The sequence below is a fragment of the Hyla sarda genome, chromosome 7 (genome assembly GCF_029499605.1).
Source record: "Hyla sarda isolate aHylSar1 chromosome 7, aHylSar1.hap1, whole genome shotgun sequence".
In the NCBI taxonomy this organism is placed as follows: domain Eukaryota; kingdom Metazoa; phylum Chordata; class Amphibia; order Anura; family Hylidae; genus Hyla; species Hyla sarda.
The window spans coordinates 108,317,921-108,343,393 of NC_079195.1; the positions used below are offsets into that span (position 1 = coordinate 108,317,921).

At 42.9% G+C, this 25,473-nt stretch overlaps 1 long non-coding RNA gene across 1 annotated transcript in view; it reads left to right on the forward strand.

Moving 5' to 3' along the window:
- The window catches only part of LOC130281892 (uncharacterized), a 62,819-nt gene extending 53,351 nt beyond the window's left edge, over positions 1 to 9,468 (forward strand). Inside the window, exons 6-8 of the long non-coding RNA XR_008846155.1 lie at positions 4,010 to 4,051; positions 8,387 to 8,491; positions 9,289 to 9,468. This is a non-coding gene — a long non-coding RNA (uncharacterized LOC130281892). The remainder of the gene's footprint in view (positions 1 to 4,009; positions 4,052 to 8,386; positions 8,492 to 9,288) is intronic.
- The last annotated feature ends 16,005 nt before the right edge of the window (positions 9,469 to 25,473 follow it).

The window sequence follows — 25,473 nt, forward strand, 5'->3', positions numbered from 1 at the left end:
CATGTGTTTACAAAGCCCCCATAGTGCCAGAACAATTGACTCCCGACACATGTGACCCCATTTTGGAAACTACACCCCTCATGTAATGTAACAAGGGGTACAGTGAGAATTTACGCCCCACAGGTGTCTGACAGATTTTTGGAACAGTGGTCCGTAAAAATGAAAAATTACATTTTTCATTTGCACAGCCCACTGTTCCAAAGATATGTCAAACGCCAGTGGGGTGTAAATACTCACTGCACCCCTTATTAAATTCTGTGAGGGGTGTAGTTTCCAAAATAGGGTCACATGTGGGGGGGGGGGTCCACTGTTCTGCAACCACGGGGGGCTTTGTAAACGCACATGGCCCCTGACTACCATTCCAAACGAATTATCTTTCCAAAAGCTCAATGGCGCTCCTCCTCTTCCGAGCATTGTAGTTCGCCAGCAGAGCATTTTACATCCATACATAGGGTATTTCCATACTCAGAAGAAATGGGGTTACAAATTTTGGGGGTCATGTTCTCCTACTACCCCTTGTAAAAATTTAGGGGAAAAACTGCATTTTAGTAAGAAATTTTTTTTTCATTTACGCATCCAACTTTAACGAAAAGTCGTCAAACACCTGTGGGGTGTTAAGGCTCACTGGACCCCTTGTTACGTTCCTTGAGGGGTGTAGTTTCCAAAATAGTATGCCATGTGGGTATTTTTTGCTGTTCTGGCACTACAGGGGCTTCCTAAATGCGACATGCCCCAAAAACCCATTTCAGCAAAAGTTGCTTTCAAAAAGCCAAATGTGACTCCTTCTCTTCTGAGCATTGTAGTTCGCCCGCAAAGCATTTTACGTCCTAACATGAGGTATTTCCATACTCAGAAGAGATGGGGTTAAAAATTTGGGGGGGGGGGGGCATTTTCTCCCATTACCCTTTTTAAAAATGGTAAATTTGGGGGGAAAACTGCACTTTAGTGTGACATTTTTTTTTTCCATTTACACATCCGATTTTAACGAAAAGTTGTCAAACACCTGTGGGGTGTTAAGGCTAACTGGCCCCCTTGTTACGTGCCTTGAGGGGTGTCGTTTCCAAAATGGTATGCCATGTCAGGTTTTCTGCTGTTCTGGCACCATAAGGGCTTTCTAAATGTGACATGCTCCCCAAAAACCATTTCAGAAAAATTCACTCTCCAAAATCCCATTGTCGCTCCTTCCCTTCTGAGCCCTCTACTGCGCCCGCCAAACACTTGACATGTGGTATTTTCTTAATCGAGAGAAATTGGGTTACAAATTTTGGGGGCTTTTTCTCCTATTACCACTTGTAAAAATTCAAAAACTGGGTCTACAAGAACATGCGAGTGTAAAAAATGAAGATTTTGAATTTTCTACTTCACTTTGCTGCTATTCCTGTGAAACACCTAAAGGGTTAACACACTTAGTGAATGTCATTTTGAATACTTTGAGGGGTGCAGTTTTTATAATGGGGTCATTTGTGGGGTATTTCTAATATGAAGGCCCTTCAAATCCACTTCAAAACTGAACTGGTCCCTGAAAAATTCAGATTTTGAAAATTTTGTGAAAAATTTGAAAATTGCTGCTGAACTTTGAAGCCCTCTGATGTCTTCCAAAAGTAAAAACATGTAAACATTATGATGCAAACATAGAGTAGACATATTGTATATGTGAATCAATGTATAATTTATTTGGAATATCCATTTTCCTTATAAGCAGAGAGCTTCAAAGTAAAAAAAAAATGCAAATTTTCAATTTTTTCATCAAATTTTGGAATTTTTCACCAAGAAATGATACAAGTATTGACAATATTTTACCACTAACATAGAGTAGAATATGTCACGAAAAAACTATCTCGGAATCAGAATGAAAGGTAAAAGCATCCCAGAGTTATTAATGCTTGAAGTGACAGTAGTCAGATGTTCAAAAAAATGGTTGGGTCCTTAAGGTATATTTGGGCTGGGTCCTTAAGGGGTTAAATTGGTGTGTCTATCGTAAGTACTAATGTACATTACTCTTTCAGTTTATTTCTTTTTTGTTTCCTTTTTCTTCAGTAATTCTGATCTGTCTACTTGGGCTAGGAGGGAGCAGTCCCTCCTCGATTTCGTGCAAAGATCAAATTCACACTCACTTATTATGTCCAGAAAATACAATTTCTTGACGTCGAGGTGACAAAAAATGAGAACAATTTTGATACTACATTATTTGTTAAAAAAAATGATAAAAATAACATGCTGCATAAAGACAGTTTTCACAATCCTAATATTTTTAAGGGATTGCCGAAAAGCCAATATATTAGAGCTAAACGCCTTATCAATAAGGAAGAGGAATATGAAAAAAACTAAAATATCACAGAAAAATTTAAAAATCGAGGATATTCACAAACAGAATTAAAAAGAATAGAACAAGAGGTAGCCCAAGTAGACAGATCAGAATTACTGAAGAAAAAAGAAACAAAAAAGAAAAAAACTGAAAGAGTAATGTACATTAGTTCTTACGATAGACACACCAATTTAATAAAAAAATCAGTAAATAAATACTGGACTTTAATCAGTTCAGATCCTAAATATGGCAAACTTTTTAAAGAACCCCCCATGTTTGCATATAATCGAGGTAAAACTATAGCAAATATATTGATAAAAGGAGATATCAGAAAAAAGAAGAAAAGTTATCAAACATTTATAGGAACTAGAAAAAAAGGCACATACCCATGCTTATCCTGTTCACATTGTAATAATATAATAAAAGGTGAAAACATCCATCACCCAAAAAGTGGTAAGAAAATTCAAAGCAAAGGCTTTTTCACATGCAATTCTGACAATGTTATTCATATGTTAAAATGCCCATGCGGCATATGTTATGTGGGACAAACTAGCAGAAAAATAAAAGTTAGAATTATGGAACATAAAAATAACATTAGAAAAGCTATAAATACTAAAATAGTAGGTGAATCATCTAAATTCAGTGAAACCACTGTGGCAAAAACTTTTTAGAGAAACAACATAATGTTAATGAATTAAGATGGCAAATCTTGGAACAAATTCACACTGATGCGAATGATAATATAAACCGCATGCGTCTCTTGCAAAGAGAAGCATATTGGATAACTTACCTGGAAACTATTTCCCCATCAGGCTTGAATGAAGTCTGTAGTTTGAAAGCTTATCTTGAAATAATTTTGTAATCCATGATGATTAGTATAGAGCACACCGCACATAATTTAAAACAATATCCTATCGCTTTAGATAGAGGTGAATGTTCCTTTAAGAAAAACTTCTTGATTAAAATAAGGTGTGCACTCTACTTGATTCCAGGCTCTTAAACGCATGAGTAAGGGGGCATTCCCCCGAAACGTCGCGTCAGACCCTGATGGCTCCCGACTAGTGTTTGTCATCTCTGCTGGGACGGTTGTATGCCGAATTTACATCTGCAAGCTTCAAATATTCACAGCTCTGAATTTTTCTACGAAAATGTTCGAATAAAGAAAATACTACTGCAAAGCATCTAACAGTGAGTGTCTGAATATTTCGTATTAAGCATTAGCTGTACTGCTCAATGTAACAATACACAGAGTACCACTGGAGAGACACCACTGGAGTGGAGTTCTCCCCTCTATGTAAGATTTTATACTATGTCTTTTAATGTATATCAATAAAATATATGTTTTATAACGAAAAGTGACTCTGTCCCCTTTTTCTTGTTAACTTTGCATTCAATGGCGTGCACATGGGACGTAGATTTAGTATAATATAACAGCACTTGCAGTTATACATTACATCAACTTTACTGTATTAATTGCCCATGGTTGTATAGTAGTGTTACGGCAAGGCAAAGTGTTCTTTGCCCCTCTGTAGCGACCGAACCAAATTTTTTTGGAAAATTAGGCGAATCTGCCAAATCGAATTTTTCAAAAATTTGCTCATCTCTAGTTACTATGGGAAACTGGTTGACAACTGTATATAGTGTGTTCAGTGAGTTGGGGAATTACTTACAATGTACCGTACTTTCTGTCTTTATTATCCTCAGCTCTTTAGTAACACCCCAAAACCAAATAATCAGCAAAACCAGGTATGTATTTCTTTTACTTCGACCACTTCTCTTTACAGTTTAAAGAGAATCTGACAGGGTGTTCATCCTCATTAAACCCGATGTACTGAGTTATAGTGTGTGTGTGTGTGTGTGTGTGTGTGTGTGTGTGTGTGTGTGTGTGAAGAGCTTTAAAAAAAAAAAATGTCCTTACTTTAATTGGGGTAGTAGTTGTAGTGTTATTGCAGGTTAATTTTCTAGCTGCATTTTGCAGCTCTTTGCAATGGAGGAGAGGAGCCAGCTCGCCATGCTCCCCTCACTTGAAGAAATGTCTTATCTCAAAGTAATGAGCAATAAAGTTTGGCCCCTTTCCTCCAAGGGCCCCATAGCAGCCACATTTTCTATGGCATGACCTCCCCCCTCATGCCTTTGGTCTATCTGTGGCTTTAGAGTTGTAAACTAACCTCATAGCTTATTCGTGCAGCCACTTAAAAGGTTGCAAACATGTAAACAGCGTTGCCTACCTAAGAGATTTCTTCATATTTCTAGAGGTTCCCCTGTATCAGTATGTCAGTATTAGTATAAATACTAGAGCTATCTACCCATAGAGAATACCACGTCAAGTATTTGTTAGGTGCATAAAAGTAAAATATTTGAACAGTGTAAAAAAAAAGCAAAGAACAATAGAGGGGAAGTGACCATAGATAGTTACTGAGTTATATATATAATCAATGAGCTGAGTACCCGGCGTTGCCTGGTTTTACTTCCTAATCCTTGTCGGGGACGAAAATCAAAAAAAGAGGAAGCTTTTGACTTCATATCCCATCCTCATGTATTGTTGTTATATCACATCCCCATATCCTGTCCTCATATCTTAACCTCGAATCCCGTCCTCTTATCCGACCTCATATCCCATCCTCCTATCCCGACCTCCTATCCCGACCTCCTATCCTGACCTCCTATCCCAACCTCCTATCCCGTCCTCATATCCCGTCCTCATATCCCGTCCTCCTATCTCGTTCTCATATTCCAACTCCATAGCCCGTCTTCATAGCCCGACCCCATATTCCGTCCCCATATCCCGACCTCATATCCTGTCCCCATATCCAGTCCCCATATCCCGTCCCCATATCCCGACCTCCTATCTCGACCTCATATCCAGTCCTCATATCCAGTCCTCATATCCAGTCCTCATATCCCGTCCTCATATGCCATACTCATATCCCGTCCTCATATGCTGTCCTCATATCCTGTCCTCAGGTGGGACTGATTTTTGATGAAGATATTGTAAGCTGAAAATAGAAGGGGACGTGGTTTTGTGGGATCGGGCATGATTTGCAAGCCAGACAGATGCACAAAAAGGTAGATAATAAGAAGGGTGGGGCTTAAACAGTGGGCGTGTCTTTATGAGATGGGGTGGGGCTTGCAAGACAGCCTGACACATTCACCAGGAGATGCAGAGCGGAGCTTGTGGAGTAAGGTACTGGAAGTCCCATAAACTTGCATGGGACTTGAAACAAAAACCCATTTTTTATATTAGGTTGTAGGTAGGGGTTAATTTAACTATCATATCTTTTTATTTGACAAATAAATAATATGTGTACCAGGTATTATTGAAATATCTCCATCCGTATGGAAGTTGTGTGGGAACATACATTTCCCATTGATTTGCATGGGACTTTAAACAAAAACCCCAACCCTCACAAATGGGGGTAGTTAAGGGTTACATTAACTATCCTATATTTAAAGTGGATATATAAGTAACATGTGACCAAGTATTATCGAAATATCTCCAGCCGTTTGGAAGTTATGCAGTAACATATATTTCCCATAGACTTGAATGGGACTTTAAACAAAAACTCCGACCCTGGCAAATGGGGATGAGTAAGGGTTAAATCACCTATCCTATGTTTGTTGTTGACATATAAGTAACATGTGTGTCAAGTTTCATGGTAATATCTTTAGCCATTTGGATGTGATGCTGGAACATACACACACACACTAGCCCTCATTTACTAATGTCAACCCGACTTTTTTTGTCGGGTTGTGCGACCAAATTTGTGTTGCATAGCCCATGCCACACAAATTTGGTCGCACAACCCAATAAAATATATCATCACTCCGAGTGTTTTTTAACCCCGTCAAAATGGGCGTGGTTATCACAAAAATGGGCGTGTTCCCGACAAAAAAGAAAAAACACTCGGAGTATGATGAAAAACGTTTTCTTCACTAAAACCCGACAGCTCTGAGCTGTCAGGAAATTACTGAAAACCGGGTGAATCCTACCCCCATCATGGAACAGGGTCTGTTCCATGTTGGGGGTAGTAGTACAGGGGCTAAGGGGTTGATCGCATTGGGTCTCACTTCTGAGACCTGATCCGATCAAAAGTTATTAAGCAGGGGAGCCGGCGGCCCCCAGCGATGTACGATGTATTTCACTTTCATTTTCAAATTCCCCGCCGGGATCCTTGATTGGCCAGTACTGAGAAGCCATTCAGGAATCCCTGCGAGCTGCGGTGGGGAAAGATATATAGAATCGCTGGGGGTTTTGTATATGTCCCCACAGCTTCTATATATCTTGCCCCCTGCTTCGCTATATGTCTTGTCCCCCGCCGCAGCGCATGTATATATACATATATATACCCCCCGCACAGAGCTGTTATATACCGCCCGCAGCGCATGTGTACATATATATATATATATATATATATATATATATATACCCCCCGCACAGCGCTATCATATACCCCCCGCAGCGCATGTAGATATATATTATATATGCTCCCCGCACAGCGCATCTATATACATATGCCTCTAAAGCGCTATCAATGACTAATGCAGTGGTCACCAACTTGCGGACCTCCAGATGTTGCAAAACTACAACTCCCAGCATGCACGGACAGCCGTTGGCTGTCCGGGCATTCTGGGAGTTGTAGTTTTGCAACATCTGGAAGTCCGCAAGTCGGACACCACTGGCTAATGCTTGTCAATGATAGCGCTTCAGAGGCATATGTATATAGAAGCGAAGTGGGGACCAGACATATAGCGTTATCTGGTCCCCACTTCGCTTCTATACACAGTTCTCAGCAAACACCATAGCTGCCCCATTGCCTCCCCCATCCCCGGTGTTATAATTACCTGTTCCCGGCCCAAGTCCGCGATCATTCTGGCTTCGGCGCTGTTGCCGTGTGCTGTCACTGTGCGCACTGACGAGTGATGTCCCCAACGCACGTTGTGACGTCACCGTCAGTGCGCACAGTGACAGCGCAAAGCAACAGCGCCGAAGCCAGTATGATCGCTGACTCGGGCCGGGAACAGGTAATTATAACACCGGGGATGGGGGAGGCGATGGGGCAGCTGTGGTGTTTGTACTCAGGAGGATTGTGTATAGAAGCGAAGTGGGGACCAGATAACGCTATATGTCTGGTCCCCACTTCACTTCTTTATACATATGCCTCTGAAGCGCTATCATTGACAAGCTGTGGACCTCCAGATGTTGCAAAACTACAAACTACAGAATGCCCGGAGAGCCAACGGCTGTCCGTGCATGCTGGAAGTTGTAGTTTTGCAACATCTGGAGGTCCGCAAGTTGGAGACCACTGCATTAGTCATTGATAGCGCTTCAGAGGCATATGTATATAGATGCGCTGTGCGGGGAGCATATATAATATATATCTACATGCGCTGCGGGGGGTATATGATAGCACTGTGCGTGGTGTATATCTATATATATATATATATATACACGGGTATATGATAGCGATGTGCGGGGGTATATATATATATATATATATATATACACTTGCGCTGTGGGGGGTATATAATAGCGCTGTGCGGGGGGGTATATATATATATACACATGCGCTGCAGGGGGTATAGGATAGCGCTGTGTGGGGGGCATAGATATACATATATATATAATATCTCTACTTGCGCTGCGGTGGGTATATGATAGCGCTGTGGTGGGGGCATATATACAATTTACCCTGCAACACAATTTCCAACCCGTGGGACACAATTTTTTTTTCCCGTGCGACACATTAGTAAATCAGGGAGAAAAATACACGGAGTAAATGAAGAAACACTCAGAGATAAACCCGACACTCTTAGTAAATGAGGGCCACATTGAGTTTTATTTATAAAGATGAAGCGCTGCAATCATTTGTTCAAGCTATAAACTTTCACCATAAAGTACTTTTGCTTCTGCAAGATTACCTTTGCTTTTTACAGAATAAGCTGCAATAGGTCCCTAGCGTATGTTTATGCCATCTTACATTTTGTAGCATAAAATAATTCTGGCTAATATTCTTAGTTTTTTTTAAAAGCTGTGTTTAGCAAATTTTCCGATTCTGCTTATCTTCTATTTTCCTCCTATAGGGATTAATAATTGGTCTTTCTGTTGGAATTCCATGTGTTCTAGTGGTGATAATTGCATTAGCCGTAGCCATTCTCTATTTCTACAAGAAACAGAAAAAACCTCAGGTAAAACAGAGTCTATGAAGCAATACTTTTTTCCCTTTTGTTATATAACTTATTTTTCAATAGGAATGAAGGGGATGTTACAATAATTAAAAAAAAAATAGTTGAATTTTCATTCAGGATTGTAGCGCGCAAAGGCTGTATTACCCTTTAGTATGGAAACGCAATGCTTCTGTGTGATGTCATACAAGCAGCATTGGGAACCCTATGTATGAAGATATTCTTCTGTTGATTCTCATAGAGAATCTCTCCATACATGAAGCCTTAAAGGGGTACTCCTGTGGAAAACATTTTTTTTTCTAATCAACTGGTGCCAGAGTTAAACAGATTTGTAAATGACTTCTATATAAAAATCTTAATCCTTACAGTACTTATCAGATGATGTATGCTTCAGAGGAAGTTGTATAGTTCTTTTCTGTCTGACCACAGTGCTCTCTGCTGACTCCTCTGTCCATGTCAGGAACTGTCCAGAGCAGGAGAGGTTTGCTATGGGGATTTGTTCCTATTCTGGACAGTTCCTGACATAGACAGAGGTGTCAGCAGAGAGCACTGTGACAGAAAATAACTATACAACTTCCTCTGGAGCATACAGCAGCTAATAAGTACTGGAAGCAATTTACAAATTTGTTTAACTTTTTGGCACCACCTGTTATAAAAAAAAATAACAATAATTGTTTTCCACCGGAGTACCCATGACACCTGAGCATAATGTTTAAATAACTTTCTAATGTTATGCAAAATGAGGGAACAACTGATATCAAACAATCAGCAGTTTACAATATGTTTCCTTTTTTTATTAGGTACAGAAAGAAGAACCAGAATGCAGCAGTCCTGGATCATTTTATGACACAACTATCACTATCCCAAGACCTCCAAATAATTATTATGATGACGTTGCCATTCCTTGTGGAAATGAACCTGTGTATGAGACAGTCCTGCGAACATTTAGCTCTGTGTATGAAAACGTTTTACCTAAAACATAGGCCCAACTGTGTTAAAAGCTTTTTCTATCCATAAATAGTTCTTAAATTGGCCACAGACATTAGGGTGCATTAACATTACATATGCAATGTATGTTTGGTGTTTACTGGAAAAGATCCTGGCGTATATGCCACAGATATCTACAGGCCCTCATTCATCTGATAAAGGCTTGAATAGTGTCCTCTGGGCCTCCATTTGGCTAAAATGAAAGAAGGGATCGGATTGGTTGCTATGGGCAACTGGGCAACTTTTCCTTGGCACCGGTTTTGATAAATCTCCCCCATAGGGGGAGATTTATCAAAACCTGTGCCAAGGAAAAGTTGCCCATTTGCCCATAGCAACCAATCAGATCCCTTCTTTCATTTTGCAGAGGCCTTGTTAAAAATGAAAGAAGCAAGCTGATTGGTTGCCATGGGCAACTGGACAACTTTTCCTTTGCACAGGTTTTGTATGGGTCTTTGCTATTATATACAGAGGAATCTTGTAACAAAAAAATATACTTTGTGGTAAGCCTAAAATAAATAAAATGGGAGCCTATGAGAGCTGTATGCCCTTGTGTGTCTGCACGGTGACATACTGGCTTTGGAAATGCCTGTCGGAAGTATATGTGCAGGAAGTTTATACAAGACATTTCAGGACAGGTATCCAGTTTCAAAGCACCCCATCTCAGTCTCGCCATGCACTGTTTTCTCTAAGCTATTTGCTCTGGAAATGATAGAATTATAAATTCCACACCCTGCAGAAGGATAGATCTGCTATTGGGTTCACTGAGCCCATTAGAATGATGTTTTAAAGGGAACCTGTCATCCACGTGCAAAATTGATGCGGGCATCGCGATTGTGGGACACTCTGAATTACTGTGAGATGCCAAGGTGTTTCAGAGCAATCATAGTTTAAAAATGCTGCCAGGACCTGGGTAACAAGTAGTTGGGGTGGGTCCTGGTGGCATCTCCATGCCCAGCCACTTCGAGTGTCGTCTCCCTAGCAATGTATAGTCACTGGAGACTTGTCATTCAAGGTGGCTTTTCACTTTCCAAATACAGGATTCCTCAGTTGTTAGGGCCACTCCTGGTTGTCCCAGTGAAAGGGGGGGGCAATGGGGTTAACCTGCATTGGGGGCCACTACTACAGAAATCCAGGCGTAACTGAAGTAACTGTCATTTATTATAAAAATATAAAGCCCCAAAACCATTGGATTCCTGTATCCTGGGCCATGAATAACCTTTATTATTAGGCTATTCACTAATTTAATTGTCCTCACAGGACAATATACATACTTATTTTCTCATATTATACAACAGCTGACAACTTGTTTACTTTTTTTATTGAAGATAAGAAGTTCCTCTTTACCATTGCAGAGAACAATTGTGCCCCATGTAGAGTCTGTTTCTTTATATTGTTATATAATCACTTTGTATATGCATTTTTTTTTATCATTTATACATAAAAAATAATTTAATGCAGGGAAATAGTAGAAAATCATTAAGACTTTACTATGATGCACTGATATTTAATGTTTAAAGCGTTACTGCCATTTATAAAAACTTTTCACATGTTGTCCAGCCAGCGAAGTGCGTGGCAGCATGCACTTCACTCCCTGGCTGCCAATCAAATCCACCTCATTCACAGCGTTAGTCTGTGCACGGATTGAGTCAGATAGAGCTGGCAGCCAGGGAGTGAATCGCGTGACTGTGTACTACATTGACTTGAAACTCACAGCAGGTCTTAAGACTTCTTCAAATTCCACTACTGCTTTTAATATGTACATTTAAAATATATTTTCATTTTATTTAAGAAACATAATGGGGATATTGCAGATACTGTATAAGAATGTGTGAGCTTTTGTATTTTGCTAAATAAATTCATGTGATATCGAAATTAAGGATTTGGTTGTTTTTCCCTTCCTTTTTAATTTAGTACTTAAAATGGTACTCCGGTGGAAAACTTTTTTTTTTTTAAATCAACTGGTGCCAGAAAGTTAAACAGATTAGTAAATGACTTCTATTTAAAAAAAAAAATCCTTCCAGTAATTATTAGCAGCTGAATACTACAGAGGAAATTCTTTTATTTTTGCAACACAGAGCTCTCTGCTGAAATCATGACCACAGTGCTCTCTGCTGACATCTCTGTCCATTTTAGGAACTGTCCAGAGCAGCATATCTTTTCTATGGGGATTTTCTTCTACTCTGGACAGTTCTTAAAATGGGCAGAGATGTCAGTAGAGAGCACTGTGGTCATGATGTCAGCAGAGAGCTCTGTAATATTGTACAGATTTTCCTCTGTAATATTCAGCAGCTAATAAGTACTGGAAGGATTAAGATTTTTTAATAGAAGTAATTTACAAATCTGGTTACCTTTCTGGTACCAGTTGATTTAAAAAAAAATCAACCACTGGAGTACCCCTTTAAAGGGAACATTAAAAATATATAAACTGAACCTATCACATTGAAAATTCAGAAATCATGCTATAGAGTAGAAGATGCTGAGCAGATTGATATATCGTTTTCTAGGAAAGTTCCAGGGTAACTTGTCATTAATTGATGTACACCTCTGCTTATTCCAGGCTAAGCAGTCAAGTGTGCGGTCCTTCTCAGTGATAGACCGCTATCTGTGCATAAGTATGCAAATCAAGAGAGCTGTCAATCACTGTGCAGGACTATTCACATTTTTTTCCATATACAGTTGTAACAAAGTAAATACTTTTTGGTAAATGTTTGCATGTGTTAGATGTTACAATGTGTACACAATCCAGGCAACATCACAATGCAGCCAGATTTAAACCAATGTCAGATGAAAAAACTTTTAATATGTTTTTAATCCTTCAAAATAATGACAGTTTCTACATGAAAATGGCCCCTGAAAATACCACCACTAGTGAGACACCAACGAGTCCCACAGCAGCATTTGTCCAAGAGATGACTCATGGATAAAGCTGCATTACACTGCCCCCCTCGCCTCCATAAACCCCCCTCCCCCCTGAGACATGCACAGTAAGGCTTTGCCCCCTCCCTTTGAGAGGATTTTAAAACAAGTGAGCTACAAAAAATAGGTATTTTTATGTTATTTTAATTTTTTATACAAATCTCTACTACTCTCTTAAACACACACACAGCTTAGCCCTACACACTCAGCTCTGCTGAACACACACAGCTTACTACACACACACACACACACACACACACGCACACACACACACTAAGCTCTGCTAAATACACATACACACACATACTCAGCTCTGATCGCTGAGAGGCAGGGGCTGGAACAGGTGGTAGCTCGCCTCGCTGCAGACCGCCAGCTTGATGCTCACCAGAATGGGTACTCAAAAAGTTTTAATAAATTCTAACTGAATTAAATAATAATCACATTAAAAAAATCTCTTTAATCTATTCAATTTTGACACCATATGTCTCCCTGCTGCCACATCCAGACGATCTGTGGCAGTGATGTCATATTGAATAACAGTATTATTTCACTAACACAGCACAGTCCCTATGCATGTTACGACAAGGCAAAGTATTCTACACCCCTATTGAGGCTCTGTAGCCCAGAAATAGCCGTTTTTTAATAGTGATTTGACGCAAATAAATTTGGACCGAAACAAATTTTGGGGGAAAATTCAGCGAATCGGCCAAATCAAATTTTTCAAAAATTCGCTCATCTCTAGTAATGAGAATGAGACAGAGACTGCCCTTCCTGTGGACAAGGCCTTGCTGCTAGATAGATGAGAGGGATTTGGAAAAGCAGCAGCAACAACAAGGGCAAGGTTTTCTTTACATTGTGGGGCATAGTGCTTACGTGAAGAATTATCAAACTATGTGACAGAAAAAATCGAATTTTCCAACAAGAACCAATCACAGCTCAGCTTTCACATTACCAGAGCTTGGTAGCTAAGTATGTGATTGGTTTCTGTAGGAAAATTACTCTATTTTTTCTCTCACACAGTTTGATAAATCTGGGCCATAGTTCCAATACTCAGAACCTGGCTATGCCTTACTTTCTCTATGCAGAGAGGACACTGTGCCATGTTTTGGTAAGGTAGAAAAGAATTTCCACACAGTAGAATACTGGACAAGCACAACATCACCTGACTGTGCCCCTCCTCTGTAAGGTTTTTCTCTTCAGCCTACAGATGCAGAAGGATTGCCATCACCTGTTTCTGAGCTGTTCATACCAGCAGGCCTACATCTGCTATATTTGACAGATGTTCTGACCCTTTGCTCCGCTTTTCCTCACTGACAGTTTCACTGCCCCTTCTCATCATCTTTGCTACTACTCTGCTACTGCTTTACTCCTCTCAGCCTCACCTTCTCATGTCTGATGGGCTCCATGAACCCACTCATCATATTCACCATGGTACCTTACAATATCACCACCACACCTACCAACACTAGTCCCACATTCCAAAGGCTGACTGTCCTTAGACAACTCGTTCTTGTGACTAATGCCATCCTTACTTTTAGCACTACGGAGGGGAAGGCAAAGACAGATAACAGCATAGACTAGGAAGGAAATTTTTACCGTGCCATGTTTTGTAACTTTAGACAATGAGGAATCCATTGACACTCGGCACAATGTCATATCATCAGACTGTTCCTCCTCCTAAGATGAGAAGGAGCCAACCAGTCCGCAATGACCATATTATGCTCCAAAACAACACAATGCCTGAAAGACATGGACAACTTTTGCTTGCAAATGTTGCATCTACTACCACCACCAGGCTGCTGCTGCCACCTGTACTGGTCCTAAGCAAATGGATGGTGCCCATAGTGCTAGTACAGCCACCAACATGCTTACTGGCAAAGGATATGGCATGGGTGCATTGTCTTCTAGCCTGCCCTCATCCAACCATTCCTTTACCAGACATTTGCTTTTTATTTGTTTGTTTTTTTAAGGGTGATTTATCACTTACCAACTAGTCAAGTGGTGGAGAAACTGCCAGTCAACTTTTACTCTCACACCTTGAAATTAATTCCAGCTAAAAATTATCTGTGTTTGTTAAAACCAAGAAAATATAAGGCCTAGTAAAATTTTACTCTCACACCTAGAAATGCTGCTTTTATTAAAACCAGTTAGAAATGCTTTGTTTTTGCTACAACCCAGAAAATACCAGTAGAAATGTTTTATTTTAAATTTATTTATTTTACATAAAACTTACTAGACATATTGGGGGAGATTTATCAAAACCTGTCCAAAGGAAAAGTTGCTCAGTGAGTTGCCCATAGCAACCAATCAGATCACTTCTTTCATTTTTAAAAAGTCCTTTGAAAACTGAAAGAAGCAATCTGATTGGTTGCTATGCCTAGTGAACTTTCAGTCTCACTGCTAGAACTGTTCACTGCGGAATCCCATTGAAGTGAAGTGGCTTTAAAAACATGCAGAATTTCCATGCCGATTTCAATGTAGAAATCCATGCAGAAATTCTGCCGTGTGAACATACTTCTCTCCAAGATGGCGGCTGCAACGCAGTGCATAGGATTTTGTCAGTCTCTTAGACCCACCCCTATGCTGTATGCAACATGATGCAAGCAACGATCAGCTAACCTGTGGTCATGTCAACAGCATGTGTTCCTCATTCCTTCTTCTACAATAGCACTGTTACCAGGCTCGCAAAAATTTGCAAAGTTCTTATGTTCACCAAACCTCATGTTGGCCAAAGTTTTGAGCGAGACCAGGTTCTACAGGTTCAGCTTACTCATATCTAATGGTGAGTGGAGAACTAAGAAATGCCTACTTTATGGAAGTGTTCCCTAAGTTGTGTATAACTTGGCAACACAATTATTGGGGTGTTGACTAAGGTGTAACTTTTTTAGGCCTGTCATTAACATGAACACATGGAGCAAACAGTAAAAATAATTTTTTCGTTTATGACCAAAGACATCTGATACCCAACCCTTAAACCCATGATGGGACATCAAAAATGGATCTGCTGGCAACATGTCAGGCAATACGTTTGTCTGATCTAGGGGGGGAGGGTGCAATCGCTGGGATCCCCTGTGATCCCCTGTGATCTCTGGAATGGGGCCCAGGTTCTTTCCACTGTATGGAGCAGTGTGTCGACATTGTTTATAGGAGCCCTGGAGATGCCTGAGAGCTATACTCCATATTTAGAAGATTAGCTGTGATTACTCCGAGCTTGAACTCATCATGGAGCGTTATGTTCTAGTAAAAATATTGAAAATGGAGAGCTGTTTGCGGAATTCGGTGGTAGCAACAACATGGTTATTGGGGTATTGTTCTTTTCCCATTGGCAGGCACAGAAGTTCATCTGGGTCATAAGGCCTAGCTGAGAAGAAAATTCAAAGCTTAATGGCTGGAAAATCATGTGTGGAATTGGTTGTTGGTTGGCTTGTGTTTCAGAGGTTTCATCTAAAAGAACTGTTGAGGAATGGTGGACAGTCATCAAAAACACCTTTGTCTCAACCGACAAAAATACCCTTATCCATGATGAAGGTTAGAAGAGATCCAAGAAAAGGGAGATGAATCATACTGCCACAAGGAATATGTATAAAAAAAGAATAATTTATTGCATAAATAGGGATCCACGCAACACCCTTCAAAGCCGCACCGGCTTTATCGTCAGACGTGGTTACATATTAAACAAAATCCATTTAAATATACACCGGAGGGCATAAACCCTCCTCCAGAAATGACATAGTGCATCTTCACATCAATATCAACTTCACTAAAAACAATACAGTTTATATATATATATATATATATATATATATATATATATATATAATCAAAAACATATATATACATAAAAATGACACATCATGAGCGTGTATAGCGATATTCTAAAAATCTTTTTTTTTCAATAATATCATTCAGACCTTCTGGGGACAATGTGTTGAGGTTATATATCCAGAAAGATTTCCTATTCATTAATCTTTGGAATCTGTTGGGGGTTCCTTTGGGATTGTTTCAATCACTATTATGGATCAACATTCAGTATCCCCATCGTGCATCAAAGCAATATGCCGGGACATGCTATGCAGCGTGCAGAATTAGGTAGGCAGCAGTCTCCCCACATTTGGAAGGTAGCAGTTTCCCCACATTAGGTAGCATAGTTTCCCCACATTAGGTAGCCGTAGCACAGTTTCCCCACATTAGGTAGCTGTAGCACAGATTGCCCACTTTAGGTAGCCGTAGCACAGTTTCCCCACATTAGGTAGTCTTAGCACAGATTCCCCACATTAGGTAGCCTTAGTACAGATTCCCCACATTAGGTAGCCGTAGCACAGTTTCCCCACATTAAGTAGCGCAGAACAGTTTCCCCACATTAGGTAGCACAGCACAGTTTCCCCACATTAGGTAGCGCAGCACAGTTTTCCCATATTAGGTAGCGCAGCACAGTTTGCCCACATTAGGTAGCGCAGCGCAGTTTCCCCACATTAGGTAGTGCAGCACAGTTCCCCACATTAGGAAGCGCAGCACAGTTTCCCCACATTAGGCAGCCTTCTTAGCACAGATTCCCCATATTAGGTAGCCTTAGCACAGATTCCCCACTTTAGGTAGCCGTAGCACAGTTTCCCCACCTGGACAGCGCTACTTACATCTGCCTGTGGGGACTTCCTGGTGGAGGTGTGGGCTATAAGTGATGTCATCGCACGCGCTGCGCAGGATGTCGGCATCCTTGCGCGGCACTTGCGATGACGTCACTCACCGCGCACACCTCCCCCAGGAAGTCCCCACAGGCAGATGTAAGTACCAGTTTAGTGACGGGGCAAGACTGGTTGCCCCGTCATTTGTGCACTGGGTCCCATGTAGCAGTGTGTGCCGAAGTGTGTGAAGTCTTCCGGCATTTAGCCCTGCTTGGCCGAAGCAGGGCTAAATGCCTGAAGAAATCATCTGCCCGGCACCCGAAACTGCATGTCCCGGGCATTGGGCGATACAAATTCCAGATCCCTGGTGCGGGCCGCAAAATTTCGGGCCGGGAATTTGAGACCCCTGCTCTAAAGCATCTTACTTAGTTTAAAGGGTACTCAGCCCGGATGACTCACGATGCGGGGCGTCACGTGACATCACAACCGGGGCATGACCATAACGTCAGGAGCCTCTGGCGCTGCACCCTATACTCTAAAAGAATGCCGAATGCAGCAGGGAGATCACAGGGGTCCCCAGCATAAGATGTCTAGGGGCAGAGTACCCCTTTAAGTGATGCCAAGACAAATGCAAAGATGACTAATAAAAACTAATCTGCTAAATTGCATAATGATCATACTGACCAGCTTAAAGGGGTTCTCTAGGAAAACAGAGCTAATTTCTTCCATTGAGCAGGTTCGTGCAGACATACTAGCGTGTGAACATAGCCTTAGAATTTGCAGCATCTGACGTGGTCAAATGCTGCAAAAAATATTCAATAGACATTGACCTGTGCTGTCGATTTATTTATTTTTTTTAACAAAAGAAAACAGAAAAACATTTACCACCATCATGCAGGTACAGTGACCCCCCGACCTACGATGGCCCCGACATATGATGAAATCGACATACGATGGCCTCTCAGAGGCCATCGCATGTCGATGTCAGCATCGACATACGATGCTTTTTTATGTCGGGGCCATCGCATTAAGTGCTATCCGGCAGCACCAAATACTTAAGCTGCTGCCGGATAGCAGCTTAATGTTCCCCGTGTGGTGCGGTAAGTATTACTTACCCCTCCACGATGCTCCGGGGTGCCCTCCGGGTCCAGCGCTGGTCTTCCGGTGTCTTCTCGGCCCTCTCCGATGATGTCAATATTCTGCTGCGCACGTCATCCAATAGGAATGGCGTATGCAGCGGCGTAATGACATCGCTACGCAGGCCCAGTAAGGCCTTGCGGAAGAAAGCAGAGGACTGGAGAAGACAGCAGAGGACCGGAGAAGACAGCGGAGGACCGGAGAAGACAGCGGAGGACCGGAGAAGACAGCGGAGGACCGGAGAAGACAGCGGAGGACCGGAGAAGACAGCGGAGGACCGGAGAAGACAGCGGAGAGCCCAGCGGAGGCCCGGGGACACCATTTCGAGCGGCGGGGACAGGTGAGTACAGCTTCCTATACTTTACATTGCACGAATCCCTCAACATACGATGGATTCAACAAACGATGGCTCGTTTGGAACGAATTACCATCGTATGTTGAGGGACCACTGTATATTATAGACACCACCTCGAGGCTGTGTAACTGAGGTTGAAGGAAACCTTGGAATGTCAAGGCTATGTTACATGGAAGTGAAAAAGTCCACCCAATAAAAGCCATTTCACTGTATTATGCCTTCATCTTGGACATACATATCATATCATATATCATATCATAATTATCACACCACAGGTTTTTCTTTTTTTTACATTTTCATTTACATATCAGCACTGTAAATCTGCAGAAATGTGGAATTACCTCTCCTTTATAAGAAGCCCACCTACATGAGGCTTCTTATAAAGGAAAGCAGTCAATGTTGTTAAATTGTGGTGTATCTTTGGTGCATCTGCACCAAAAGCTGTCACTCCACCAGATAAAACATAGTATATAATGAACCAAAAAGCTGCACCAGAAAATGTTGGTGAATGATGTTTTGGATGCAGATTGGCACATAGTTTGGCGCAGCGTGGAAGAGGCCATGCGTGCCAAAATTTGGTGCTATAAAAAAAAAAATGCCTGACAGTTTTATTTATTCAGGACTCTGATTAAGCTATCCTAAACAGTTTTTAAGTTTTACAAATCGCTTACCCCTGAGCTGGTACCTTTCATGACACACTTGTTTAATTCCATCTCAGCCAGTTCTCCCTTTGCCCCCCATTCTCTCATGGCTACCATGTCTGTTATCCCCAAATCCGATAAGGATATATCTATCTTTGGTAGCTACAGACCTATATCCTTAATGATTTTCTATTATTAATTATTTTCTATAGTGTTGGCCAATCTGTTGGCTTGCCTTCTTCGTTTTCTTATCCACACTGACCAAGTTGGTTAGGGATAATGTGAACAAGATGCTTTTGCTCCTCTCCCATGTGCGTAAGCAGTCTATTTCTGGCTGTCTGACGTCGATAGATATTAAAATAGGGTTTCATCACTTTAATTGATCTTTATGCAATCCACAAGCGACAGGTGGGTTTGGGCCCTTTGTTCCTCTCTAAGATAATTGTGTTTTATACTGTCCCTATGGCTCTAAGTCCTTTGCCATAGTGAATGGCATGCATCAAAGTTGCCCACTGTCTCCTCTTTTGTATGCCATGGAACACCTTGCCGTGGCCATTTGCAAATCACACTATATCAAAGGAGTTAGTTTCCCTCATGCCTATTGCTTTATGCAGATGATGTCTTGCTCTTTATCTCTAACCCCCTTGTAGTCTTCCCAGTGGTTATTAGGTGATTTTACACTTTTGGCCAGGTAAGCAATTTTAAGGGGAATTACTCCAAAATGGAAGCGTGGATTATCACTCCGCCTCTTATCCAGTGTGCCAATTGAGTAACACTTTTACTTTCAAATGGCAACCTCATTCCAATAAATACTTGGGTGTGAGGCTCTCCTCTAATCCTGCTGATTTATTCTCATTGAATTTTGCCCCCCCCCCTCTCCTCAATCGTACCAAGTCGGACTTGACTTCCTTTAGTCACCTTCTACTTTCAAAGTTCGGTGGATGAATGTGATCAAAATCGACATCTTGCCTAGGTTCCTATACCTTTTCCTAACTGTCCCAATAGGAATCTGGAGCTATTTTAAGTTTCATCATGCTAACTACATTCATATGGGGATTCATCAGACAGAGTCTTAAGTATCAGTCTCTTATCCCTTGTAAAGATAGAGGTGTAGCAGGTCTGTACTGTATCATAAGGCAGCGGTTCTTAAACGGCTTTTTGATTGGACTTTTAACTTGTCTACCAAGCAGTTGGTTTGACTTGAGGGCACTCTCTCTCCTTTGGCACTCAGGTCATTACCCTGGGTGTACCCAATACAGCATCTTTTTCCCCTCTGACCCACTCTTTTCTTCAAGTCTGGGACAGGTTGGTACAGATTTGGGGTGTCTCGCCTAGGTCGAGGTTATGTGTCTTCCTTTTGACAATCCCTCTTTCCCTCCTGCAGTGAGCTGTGCCTCATTTTTTATTTGGAAGGCTTCTGACCATCCCCACCTCAGTCATGTCTTTTTGTGAGATATGGTGTGCACTTCTTTTTCTGTACTACCTGAGGCCTGCCCTGGGATGACCCTCTCCTGGTTGTAGTATGCCCAACTTCAGACTTACTTGTATTGCTGATTCCCTCAGGGTTATGTGGCACCTTCTCAGGCAGATTTTGAATCTCTTCTGCTGCAGTCTGCGGCCCCTGATCATGCTATCTCTCTCCTCTACCAGATTTTACTTACATGTCTGTTTGCAGGGAACTTGCTTTCATGAGTGCATGGGAACAGGAGTTTGGATTTTCTATTTTCCATTCTGATTGAAACAAGGTATTTGTTCTTTTCCACAAGATGCTGCTTGCTTGTCACACTCATTAAAAGAATTTCAAAATTCTTACAAGATGGTACAGGTGGCCTTATGTCTTGTATCGGTGCTTTTCCGAGTTGTGCTGATGTTGTGGGACAAAGTTAGGTTCCCTGCCACACATTTGGCGGGGCTGTTCAAAGATTCATGTAACGGGTCACGGCAGGTGGTGGATCCTCTGGGCCTGTGTGGATGATGACGTGAGCCGTGCCAGGAAGCAGAGTCTAAGGTGCCGCTGGTTTTCTCCAGAGCCCGCCGCAAAGCGGGATGGTCTTGCTGCGGCAGGCAGCACCCAGGTCGCTACCCCTGGCACGACTCGTCCACACAAGTAGCTGGGAGATGGCGTGGCACAGGAGGAGACTGACAGGATGTGGCAAGATGGCAGTAGGCAAGGGCATGTAATATGTGCAGGGGAGGTAAGGTAGCAAGGAACAGGTACACGGTAACAGGGACACAGGACTTTCACTATGGCACAAGGTAGTCAAAGATTCGGCAGGGAACCAAGGGAGGAGCTGGTATTTAAAGACAGGGGACAGGTGTAGACACTTGATTAATTGAGCACTGGCCCTTTAAGTGAAAGAGCTCCGGCACGCACACGCCCTAGGAGGCGGGGGCACGTGTGCCAGGGCTGCAAGGACACGGTGAGGCGGAAGGTGAAGGAGGTGAGTGATAGGCTGGGATTCGCATGCGGGCAAGCGGGGACATAAGCAGAGAGCGCTCACTGACGGTGTGTCCGGCCAGAGTGCAGGTGTCACAGTAACCCCCCTTTGGTCTTCCCCTCTTCTTTGGAATTCAGAGAATTTCCCACTACATGAGACCAGGGGGTTTCTGGAATGGGCAAAGGCTGTAAGGAACTTGCAGGCTTCTGTCATGGAGTCTTCCGTCTTCTAAGGTGACCAACTGGTAAGGAAGAATGTCCCCAATTCAAGACTTTACGTCTGAGTTTAACAGGCACAGAATATATCACAGAGGGAACAAGATCTTGTCAATATTGTCCCCAACAAGTGATTTCACCAGATTTCCAGTCAAGTTGTGGAGAATGACATTGAAGCCAAGGAAGACCAAGAAGAAGCTCCGGAGTACAATGTGGTAGCACATAGAACTACATTTTTTCCTTATGCAAATTTCCTACTTGCATGACGAGGGGTTCCGTGCGAAATTTCACCGTACAGTTCAGATTTTGTCCATTAACAAAAGAGATGTAGAAGTGCTTAGCAAGACGAGACACTGGAAGACGGTAATTATGGACCTGGAAGGCACCCATGAAGTTACCTGCGGAATCGGAGTCCAAAAGAGCAGAAGCGATGAAAGACATCTTGGCAGAGGAAAATATCTGAACCGGGGTGGTCAAGCGAGGAGAGGTAATATTAACATCTAGGGAAGCCACTCCTACTTGTCCAAGTTGAGAGCGTTCTCCCCGACTGGCACAATATAGGCACAAATTCTCATTGCGTTGACAGGATTTTTCCTGCTGCGTTAAGTGAAAACGGTCCACTTCCATAGCCTCTTTGGCAAGAGGCAAAGTAGAGAGTAGGGGTGGATGTTGGAACACGGGGGCCGGACAAGGTAAATGGCGTGTTCGGGCAGGTTCTTTTTCCAAAGGAAGTTTCTCCTGCCTCTCAGCAAAACACACATCAATTCGAGTGGCTAAATGTATAAGTTCGCTTAGGTTATCTGGAGAATCTCATGCAGCGAGAGCATCCTTGATTCGAGAGGAATGTCCTTTTTTTAAAGGTAGCACACAAGGCCTCGTCGTTCCAAGATAGTTCAGAGGCAAGAGAGCAGAACTGAACCGCGTAGTTGACAACGGAGGAGTTCCCTTGGCAGAGGTTCAGTAGAGCAGTCTCGGCAGAGGAGGCGAACGCGGGTTCTTCAAATGCATTGCAAGGAAGGCTGACAGGTTCAAGGAGACCGGATCTCTACGATCCCAGAGACGAGTAGCTCAGGCCAAATCTTTTCCAAGCAGTAGAACACAAATGCCAATTTAGCACGCTCTGTTGGGAACAGATCTGCCATGAGTTTAAGATGGATAGAACACTGTGTCACAAAGCCTCTACATAGCTTGGGATCTCTGTCATACTTTGAAGGCAAGGACAAACAAAGCTCTGTCCGGGAGGAAGCTGCAGACACAGGAGGAGGCTCAGGAATCGGTGGCTGCTGCTGTTGTTGCTGCTGAGCGGCAAGGAGAGGTTGCACCATGGCTGAAAGTTTATTTAGTTGTTGCACCTGACGGGCTAACTGCTGCGACTGCTGAGCCACGACGGTGGAAAGATCCAAGACATCTGGCAAAGGTACCCCAGAAGGAGACTGGCAGGACATGGCAAGATGGCAGTAGGTCAGGGCAGGTAACACAGGTGCAGGGGAGATAAGGTAGCAAGGAACAGGTACACGGTAACAGAGACACAGAAATTTCCCTATGGCACAAGGTAACCAAAGATCCAGCAGGGAACCAAGGGAGGAGAAGGTATTTAAGGACAGGGGACAGGTGTAGACACTTGATTAATTGAGCACTGGCCCTTTAAGTGAAAGAGCTCCGGCACGCACACACCCTAGGAGGCGGGGGCACATGTGCCAGGGCTGCAAGGACACGGAGAGGCGGAAGGTGAAGGAGGTGAGTGATGGGCTGGGATTCGCATGCGGGCAAGCGGGGATGTAAGCAGAGAGCGCTCACTGCCGATGTGTCCGGCCAGAGTGCAGGTGTCACAGTACCCCCCCTTTGTTCTCCCCCTCTTCTTTGGAATTCAGAGAGTTCCCCACTACATGAGACCAGGGGGTTTCTGGAATGGGCAAAGGCTTTAAGGAACTTGCAGGCTTCTGTCATGGAGTCTTCCGTCTTCTAAGGTGACGAACTGGTAAGGAAGAATGTCCCCAATTCAAGACTTTACGTCTGAGTTTAACAGGCACAGAATATATCACAGAGGGAACAAGATCTTGGCAATATTGTCCCCAACAAGTGATTTCACCAGATTTCCAGTCAAGTTGTGGTGAATGACATTGAAGCCAAGGAAGACCAAGAAGAAGCTCCGGAGTACAATGTGGTAGCACATAGAACTAAATTTTTTCCTTATGCAAATTTCCTACTTGCATGACGAGGGGTTCCGTGCGAAATTGCACCGTACAGTTCAGATTTTGTCCATTAACAGAAGAGATGTAGAAGGGCTTAGCAAGACGAGACACTGGAAGACGGTAATTATGGACCTGGAAGGCACCCATGAAGTTACCTGCGGAATCGGAGTCCAAAAGAGCAGAAGCGAAGAAAGACATCTTGGCAGAGGAAAATACCTGAACCGGGGTGGTCAAGCGAGGAGAGGTAATATTAACATCTAGGGAAGCCACTCCTACTTGTCCAAGTTGAGAGCGTTCTCCCGGACTGGCACAATATAGGCACAAATTCTCATTGCGTTGACAGGATTTTTCCTGCTGTGTTAAGTGAAAACGGTCCACTTCCATAGCCTCTTTGGCAAGAGGCAAAGTAGAGAGTAGGGGTGGATGTTGGAACACGGGGGCCGGACAAGGTAAATGGCGTGTTCGGGCAGGTTCTTTTTCCAAAGGAAGTTTCTCCTGCCTCTCGGCAAAACACACATCAATTCGAGTGGCTAAATGTATAAGTTCGCTTAGGTTATCTGGAGAATCTCGTGCAGCGAGAGCATCCTTGATTCGAGAGGAATGTCCTTTTTTTAAAGGTAGCACACAAGGCCTCGTCGTTCCAAGATAGTTCAGAGGCAAGAGAGCAGAACTGAACCGCGTAGTTGACAACGGAGGAGTTCCCTTGGCAGAGGTTCAGTAGAGCAGTCTCGGCAGAGGAGGCGCACGCGGGTTCTTCAAATGCATTGCAAGGAAGGCTGACAGGTTCAAGGAGACCGGATCTCTATGATCCCAGAGACGAGTAGCTCAGGCCAAATCTTTTCCAAGCAGTAGAACACAAATGCCAATTTAGCACGCTCTGTTGGGAACAGATCTGCCATGAGTTTAAGATGGATAGAACACTGTGTCACAAAGCCTCTACATAGCTTGGGATCTCTGTCATACTTTGAAGGCAAGGACAAACAAAGCTCTGTCCTGGAGGAAGCTGCAGACACAGGAGGAGGCTCAGGAACCGGTGGCTGCTGCTGTTGTTGCTGCTGAGCGGCAAGGAGCGGTTGCACCATGGTTGAAAGTTTATTCAGTTGTTGCACCTGATGAGCTAACTGCTGCGACTGCTGAGCCACGATGGTGGAAAGATCCAAGACATCTGGCAAAGGTACCCCAGAAGGAGACTGGCAGGACATGGCAAGATGGCAGTAGGTCAGGGCAGGTAACACAGGTGCAGGGGAGGTAAGGTAGCAAGGAACAGGAACACAGTAACAGAGACACAGAAATTTCCCTATGGCACAAGGTAACCAAAGATCCAGCAGGGAACCAAGGGAGGAGAAGGTATTTAAGGACAGGGGACAGGTGTAGACACTTGATTAATTGAGCACTGGCCCTTTAAGTGAAAGAGCTTTGGCGAGCGCGGAGGTGGTTGCAAGGGCACGGAGAGGCGTAAGTTGAAGGAGGTGAGTGACGGGC